Source organism: Phyllobates terribilis, unplaced genomic scaffold, assembly GCF_046119375.1.
Source record: "Phyllobates terribilis strain yellow unplaced genomic scaffold, ASM4611937v1 Scaffold_33__1_contigs__length_13283291, whole genome shotgun sequence".
NCBI classification, from domain to species: domain Eukaryota; kingdom Metazoa; phylum Chordata; class Amphibia; order Anura; family Dendrobatidae; genus Phyllobates; species Phyllobates terribilis.
Genome location: NW_027362793.1, coordinates 297,613 through 306,235, shown reverse-complemented (window position 1 = coordinate 306,235; position 8,623 = coordinate 297,613). Strand labels below are relative to the sequence as shown.

General features: G+C 41.1%; 1 pseudogene; it reads right to left on the bottom strand.

Annotated features, from left to right (window-relative positions):
• Window positions 1-2,084: 2,084 nt before the first annotated feature.
• LOC141180555 (uncharacterized) lies at window positions 2,085-4,921 on the bottom strand (annotated as a pseudogene).
• Between the last annotated feature and the right edge of the window lie 3,702 nt (window positions 4,922-8,623).

Below are 8,623 nucleotides of genomic sequence, written 5' to 3'. Positions count from 1 at the left end.
CCGGGGAGGAAGCAACTGGGGTCTCCGAGAAGGAAGGGAGCAACTGGGGCACCCAAGAAAGAGCAACTGGGGCCCCCGAGAAGGAGGGGAGCAACTGGGGCCCCCCTTGAGAGAGAGCAACTGGTGCCCCCAAAAAGGAAGGGAGCAACTGCCCCCCCCCACTGAGAGAGAGCAACTGGTGCCCCCAAAAAGGAAGGGAGCAATTGGGGCCCCTGGGAAGGAAAGGAGCAACTGGGGCCCCCCCGGGAGGGAGCAACTGGGACCCCCGAGAAGGAAGGGCTCAACAGGGGCCCCCCGAGAGAGAGCAACTGGGGCCCCCCCTGAGAGAGAGCAACTGGAGCCCCTGGGAAGGAAGGGAGCAACTGGGGCCCCCCCGGGAGGGAGCAACTGGGACCCCCGAGAAGAAAGAGAGCTCCGGTGCCCAGCGGGGATCGAGAAGGTGCCGATACAGGCGACATCACAACCTAAGGGGGAATGAAAACATAACGTAAGAAATAAAAATAATGATTTAAAATATAATATAAATATATACAGTTTTAAATTTCCCCTTTTTCCAGTTCAAATATAAAGAAAAAATGTAACGTGGTATTTCCGCATCTGCAAAAGTCTGATCTATCAGAATAGAAAATTGTTTAAACAGCGAACAAAAAACAACACAAAACACCAAAATTGTAGTTTTTTCGTCAGTGCTTCTCCCAAAAAATGCAGCAAAAAGTCGTGCGTCTTCTAAAACGGTCGTTTAAACGTCACGGGTCGGAGAAGATGGCGATTAAAAAACATTTCAAAAATATAAAAAAAAAAAAATTTCAACATTTCCATCATTTTCACTGCTTAACAAAAAATGTAAAAATCTATAAATGTGTGTGTGTGTGTATATATATATATATATATATATATATATATATATATATATATATATATATATACAAATGTATATAGACACACAATTTTTTGTTAAGCAGTGAAAAAGATGGAAATGTTCAAAAAAAATATACAGTATATATATATAAATACGCACATTATATCTTTATCTTTCCTTCTTTCTCTCTTTCTCACTCTCCCTTTCGCTCGTGTTCTCTTTCGCTCAATCGCTCTTTCTCACTCTCTTTTGCTCGTTCTCTCTCGCACTCTTTCACTTGCTCTCTTTTGCTCTGTCTTTCACTTGCGCTCTTTTGCTCTCTCTCTTTCAGTCGCTCTCTTTTGCTTTCTCACTCACTCTTTCGCTCGCTCGCTCTCTTTCGCTCTCTTTTGCACTCATTCTTTTGCACTCTCTCTTTCGCTCGCTCTCTTTCGCTTGCTCTCTTTTCCTCTCTCTTTCGCTCACTCTCTTTTACTCGCTCTCTTTTGCTCTCTCTTTCGCTCACTCTTTCACTCGCTCTCTTTTGCTTTCTCTCTTTAGCTCACGCTCTTTCACTCACTCTCTTTTGCTCTTTCACTCGCTCTCTTTTGCTCTCTTTCGCTTTCTATCTTTAGCTCACGCTTTCACTCGCTCTCTTTTGCTCTCTCTTTTGCTTTCACTTGCTCTCTTTTGCTTTCTCTCTTTAGCTCACGCTCTTTCACTCACTCTCTTTTGCTCTTTCACTCGCTCTCTTTTGCTCTCTTTCGCTTTCTATCTTTAGCTCACTCTTTCACTCGCTCTCTTTTGCTTTCTCTCTTTCGCTCGCACTCTTTCACTCGCTCTCTTTTGCTTTCTCTCTTTAGCTTGCACTCTTTCACTCGCTCTCTTTTGCTTTCTCTCTTTCACTCACTCTCTTTTGCTTTCTCTCTTTAGCTTGCACTCTTTCACTCACTCTCATTTGCTCTCTCTTTCGCTCGCACTTTCACTCACTCTTTTGCTCTCTCTCTTTCGCTCCCACTCTTTCACTCGCTCTCTTTCACTCGCTCTCTTTTGCTCTCTCTTTAGCTCGCGCTCTTTCACTCGCTCTCTTTTGCTTTCTCTTTCACTCGCTCTCTTTTGCACTCTTTCGCTCGCACTCTTTCACTCACTCTCTTCTGCTTTCTCTATCTTTCGATCGCTCTCTTTCACTCGCTTTCTTTTGCTTTCTCTCTCACTCACTCTCTTTCTCTCTTTCGCTCGCTCTCTTTCACTCGCTCTCTTTTGCTTTCTCTCTCTTTTGCTTGCTCTCTTTCACTCACTCTCTTTCACTCGCTCTTTTGCTTTCTCTCTTTCGCTCGCTCTCTTTTGCTCTCTCTTTTGCTTTTTTCTCTTTCACTCGCTCTCTTTTGCTCTCTCGCGCTCTTTGACTCGCTCTCTTTTGCTTTCTCTCTTTCGCTCGCTCTTTCACTCACTCTCTTTTGCTTTCTCTCTTTCGCTCGCTCTCTTTCACTCACTCTCTTTTGCTTTCTCTCTCTTTCGCTCGCTCTCTTTCACTCGCTCTCTTTCACTCGCTCTCTTTTGCCTTCTCTCTCGCTCGCTCTCTTTCACTCACTCTCTTTTGCTTTCTCTCTCTTTCGCTCACTCTCTTTCACTCGCTCTCTTTTGCCTTCTCTCTCTTTCGCTCGCTCTCTTTTGCTCTCTTCTGCTTTTTCTCTCTTTCACTCGCTCTCTTTTGCTCTCTCGCGCTCTTTGACTCGCTCTCTTTTGCTCTCTTTTGCTTTCTCTCTTTCACTCGCTCTCTTTCACTCACTCTCTTTCGCTTTCTCTCTTTCGCTCACTCTCTTTCACTCACTCTCTTTTGCTTTCTCTCTCTTTCGCTCGCTCTCTTTCACTCACTCTCTTTTGCTTTCTCTCTTTCACTCGCTCTCTTTTGCTTTCTCTCTTTCGCTCGCTCTCTTTTGCTTTCTCTCTTTCACTCGCGCTCTTTGACTCGCTCTCTTTTGCTCTCTCTTTTGCTTTCTCTCTCTTTCGCTTTCCCTCTCTTTCACTCGCTCTCTTTTGCTCTCTCTTTTGCGTTCTCTCTCTTTCACTCGCTCTCTTTTGCTCTCTCGCTCTTTGACTCGCTCTCTTTTGCTCTCTCTCTTTTGCTCTCTCTTTTGCTTTCTCTCTCTTTCACTCGCTCTCTTTTGCTCTCTCGCGCTCTTTCACTCGCTCTTTTTTGCTCTCTTTTGCTTTCTCTCTTTCGCTCACTCTCTTTTGCTTTCTCTTTCGCTCGCTCTCTTTTGCTCTCTCGCGCTCTTTCACTCGCTCTCTTTTGCTCTCTCTTTCACTCGCTCTCTTTCTTTCACTCGCTCTTCATCTTGCTCTCCCTCGCCCTTTCGCTCGCGCCCTTTCGCTCGCTCTCTTTTGCTTTCTCTCTTTCACTCGCTCTCTTTTGCTCTATTGCGTTCTCTCTTTCACTCACTCTCTTTTGCTCTCTCGCGCTCTTTGACTCGCTCTCTTTTGCTCTCTCTTTTGTTTTCTCTCTTTTGCTCTCTCTTTTGCTTTCTCTCTCTTTCACTCGCTCTCTTTTGCTCTCTCGCGCTCTTTGACTCGCTCTCTTTTGCTCTCTCTTTTGTTTTCTCTCTTTTGCTCTCTCTTTTGCTTTCTCTCTCTTTCGCTCGCTCTCTTTTGCTCTCTCGCGCTCTTTGACTCGCTCTCTTTTGCTCTCTCGCGCTCTTTGACTCGCTGTCTTTTGCTCTCTTTCACTCGCTCTCTTTTGCTCTCTTTCTTTCACTCGCTCTTTCTCTTGCTCTCTCGCGCCCTTTCGCTCTCTCTCTTTTGCTTTCTCTCTCTTTCACTCGCTCTCTTTTGCGTTCTCTCTCTTTCACTCACTCTCTTTTGCTCTCTCGCGCTCTTTGACTCGCTCTCTTTTGCTTTCTCTCTTTTGCTCTCTCTTTTGCTTTCTCTCTCTTTCACTCGCTCTCTTTTGCTCTCTTGCACTCTTTGACTCGCTCTCTTTTGCTCTCTCTTTTGCTTTCTCTCTCTTTCACTCGCTCTCTTTTGCTTTCTCTCTTTCGCTCGCTCCCTTTTGCTCTCTCGCGCTCTTTGACTCGCTCTCTTTTGCTCTCTCGCGCTCTTTGACTCGCTGTCTTTTGCTCTCTCTTTCACTCGCTCTCTTTTGCTCTCTTTCTTTCACTCGCTCTTTCTCTTGCTCTCTCGCGCCCTTTCGCTCTCTCTCTTTTGCTTTCTCTCTCTTTCACTCGCTCTCTTTTGCGTTCTCTCTCTTTCACTCACTCTCTTTTGCTCTCTCGCGCTCTTTGACTCGCTCTCTTTTGCTTTCTCTCTTTTGCTCTCTCTTTTGCTTTCTCTCTCTTTCACTCGCTCTCTTTTGCTCTCTTGCGCTCTTTGACTCGCTCTCTTTTGCTCTCTCTTTTGCTTTCTCTCTCTTTCACTCGCTCTCTTTTGCTTTCTCTCTTTCGCTCGCTCCCTTTTGCTCTCTCGCGCTCTTTGACTCGCTCTCTTTTGCTCTCTCGCGCTCTTTGACTCGCTGTCTTTTGCTCTCTCTTTCACTCGCTCTCTTTTGCTCTCTTTCTTTCACTCGCTCTTTCTCTTGCTCTCTCGCGCCCTTTCGCTCTCTCTCTTTTGCTTTCTCTCTCTTTCACTCGCTCTCTTTTGCGTTCTCTCTCTTTCACTCACTCTCTTTTGCTCTCTCGCGCTCTTTGACTCGCTCTCTTTTGCTTTCTCTCTTTTGCTCTCTCTTTTGCTTTCTCTCTCTTTCACTCGCTCTCTTTTGCTCTCTTGCGCTCTTTGACTCGCTCTCTTTTGCTCTCTCTTTTGCTTTCTCTCTCTTTCACTCGCTCTCTTTTGCTTTCTCTCTTTCGCTCGCTCTCTTTTGCTCTCTCGCGCTCTTTGACTCGCTCTCTTTTGCTCTCTCTTTGACTCGCTCTCTTTTGCTCTTTCTTTCACTCGCTCTTTCTCTTGCTCTCCCTCGCCCTTTCGCTCACTCTCTTTTGACTCTTTTTCGCTTGCACTCTCTCACGCTCTTTCCCTCTTTTTCACTTGCGCTCTCTCTTTCTCACGATCTTTCTCGCGCTCTTTCCTCCTGAAATACAGCCGTTTCATCCTTCTCCATTTTCTGCAATGACAACTACTGACCATTTACTAATATACCTAAACTATGTCCCTCTGCCTACTGCACGATCTCCATGGAAACCTCTTCCCTGCACCATAGTGTAGTCTTTACTTAATATTATAAGAGACAGAATAATTAATAACCGAACATAAAAACAATCTTCTATTCACCAGAAGAAAATTGGCTGCTGCCCACAGTAAACATGGCCGCCGCGCTCTCTCCAATGCCGGCAGTTAATTGGACGAGCGGCTGATGGTCGTCATAACAACAGTGGTAGCCACTTCCGCCCTCACTGCGTTAGTATTCTGCTCATCGTCAGTCGCCTGTCTGCGTGCGTCATTGTGACGTCACTGCGCTCCCGCTCTTTATGCAGGGGTCACCCAGCCGCAGGCAGCAGAGCGGGGGTGGCGGGAGTTGCTGTGTGCTGTCTCTATCTATGGAAGACACTATTGTGAGAGAGCAGGCTGCAGGTGGAGAACTACAACTCCCAGCAGTGTTAGGACGCTGTGGTTTAACCCTTCAGTTCCTGGTCAGTGGTGTATAGGAATATTATAAGGGCATTGTGCCACCATCTTTATGGTTATTTAGCTGATGGGCCTGAGCCCAAGAGCTGACCTCTCCTCCGCCTGCCATTGTGCTCATCTCCACAGCAGCCGGAGCGACTGCAGACTGGTGGCGGCTTTATCCCTATTAATTCCACCAGAATAAAGGCCACGGGGGGGCACTATACCCGGACACAATGGCCCCCCAGGGGGCACCGCATAGAAACACCCGGATCACCGCCATGAATAATTCATCATTGATAAAATGGCCGACTGTCACCTGAGTATGTAGAGACATGAGGGGATAGCGGATTACTGATGGCGACCACTGTGTACGGCGACACCGCATGTATATATAATTCTCCCTGCAGGGGGCAGTATTATAGTAGTTATATTCTTGTACATAGTGGCAGTATTATAGTAGTTATATTCTTGTACATAGGAGCAGTATTATAGTAGTTATATTCTTGTACATAGGGGCAGTATTATAGTAGTTATATTCTTGTACATAGGGGCAGTATTATAGCAGATATATTCTTGTATATAGGGGCAGTATTATAGTAGTTATATTCTTGTACATAGGGAGCAGTATTATAGTAGTTATATTCTTGTACATAGTGGCAGTATTATAGCAGTTATATTGTTGTACATAGGGGGCAGTATTATAGTAGTTATATTCTTGTACATAGGAGCAGTATTATAGTAGTTATATTCTTGTACATAGGAGGCAGTATTATAGCAGTTATATTGTTGTACATAGGGGGCAGTATTATAGTAGTTATATTCTTATACATAGTGGGCAGTATTATAGTAGTTATATTCTTGTACATAGTGGCAGTATTATAGTAGTTATATTCTTGTACATAGTGGCAGTATTATAGCAGTTATATTGTTGTACATAGGGGGCAGTATTATAGTAGTTATATTCTTATACATAGTGGGCAGTATTATAGTAGTTATATTCTTGTACATAGGGGCAGTATTATAGTAGTTATATTCTTGTACATAGGGAGCAGTATTATAGTAGATATATTCTTGTACATAGGGAGCAGTATTATAGTAGCTATATTCTTGTACATAGGAGCAGTATTATAGTAGTTATATTCTTGTACATAGGAGCAGTATTATAGTAGTTATATTCTTGCACATAGTGGGCAGTATTATAGTAGTTATATTCTAATACATAGGGGGCAGTATTATAGTAGCTATATTCTTGTACATAGGAGCAGTATTATAGTAGTTATATTCTTGTACATAGAAGCAGTATTATAGTAGTTATATTCTTGTATATAGGGAGCAGTATTATAGTAGTTATATTCTTGTACATAGGAGCAGTATTATAGTAGTTATATTCTTGTACATAGGAGCAGTATTATAGTAGTTATATTCTTGTACATAGGGGCAGTATTATAGGAGTTATATTCTTGTACATAGGGGCAGTATTATAGGAGTTATATTCTTGTACATAGGAGCAATATTATAGTAGTTATATTCTTGTACATAGGAGCAGTATTATAGTAGTTATATTCTTGTACATAGGAGCAGTATTATAGTAGTTATATTCTTGTACATAGGAGCAGTATTATAGTAGTTATATTCTTGTACATAGGAGCAGTATTATAGTAGTTATATTCTTGTACATAGGGGCAGTATTATAGTAGTTATATTCTTGTACATAGGAGCAGTATTATAGTAGTTATATTCTTGTACATAGGAGCAGTATTATAGTAGATATATTCTTGTACATAGGAGCAGTATTATAGTAGATATATTCTTGTACATAGGAGCAGTATTATAGTAGTTATATACTTGTACATAGGAGCAGTATTATAGTAGTTATATTCTTGTACATAGGAGCAGTATTATAGTAGTTATATTCTTGTACATAGGAGCAGTATTATAGTAGATATATTCTTGTACATAGGAGCAATATTATAGTAGTTATATTCTTGTACATAGGAGCAGTATTATAGTAGTTATATTCTTGTACATAGGAGCAGTATTATAGTAGATATATTCTTGTACATGGGGCAGTATTATAGTAGTTATATTCTTGTACATAGGGGCAGTATTATAGGAGTTATATTCTTGTACATAGGAGCAGTATTATAGTAGATATATTCTTGTACATAGGAGCAGTATTATAGTAGTTATATTCTTGTACATAGGAGCAGTATTATAGTAGTTATATTCTTGTACATAGGAGCAGTATTATAGTAGTTATATACTTGTACATAGGAGCAATATTATAGTAGTTATATTCTTGTACATAGGAGCAGTATTATAGTAGTTATATTCTTGTACATAGGAGCAGTATTATAGTAGATATATTCTTGTGCATAGGGAGCAGTATTATAGGAATTATATTCTTGTACATAGGAGCAGTATTATAGTAGTTATATTCTTGTACATAGGAGCAGTATTATAGTAGTTATATACTTGTACATAGGAGCAGTATTATAGTAGTTATATACTTGTACATAGGAGCAATAGTATAGTAGTTATATTCTTGTACATAGGAGCAGTATTATAGTAGATATATTCTTGTACATAGGAGCAGTATTATAGTAGTTATATTCTTGTACATAGGAGCAGTATTATAGTAGTTATATTCTTGTACATAGGAGCAGTATTATAGTAGATATATTCTTGTGCATAGGGAGCAGTATTATAGGAATTATATTCTTGTACATAGGAGCAGTATTATAGTAGTTATATACTTGTACATAGGAGCAATAGTATAGTAGTTATATTCTTGTACATAGGAGCAGTATTATAGTAGTTATATTCTTGTACATAGGGAGCAGTATTATAGTAGTTATATTCTTGTACATAGGAGCAGTATTATAGTAGTTATATTCTTGTACATAGGAGCAGTATTATAGTAGTTATATTCTTGTACATAGGAGCAGTATTATAGTAGATATATTCTTGTGCATAGGGAGCAGTATTATAGGAATTATATTCTTGTACATAGGAGCAGTATTATAGTAGTTATATACTTGTACATAGGAGCAATAGTATAGTAGTTATATTCTTGTACATAGGAGCAGTATTATAGTAGATATATTCTTGTACATAGGGGCAGTATTATAGTAGATATATTCTTGTACATAGGGAGCAGTATTATAGTAGTTATATTCTTGTACA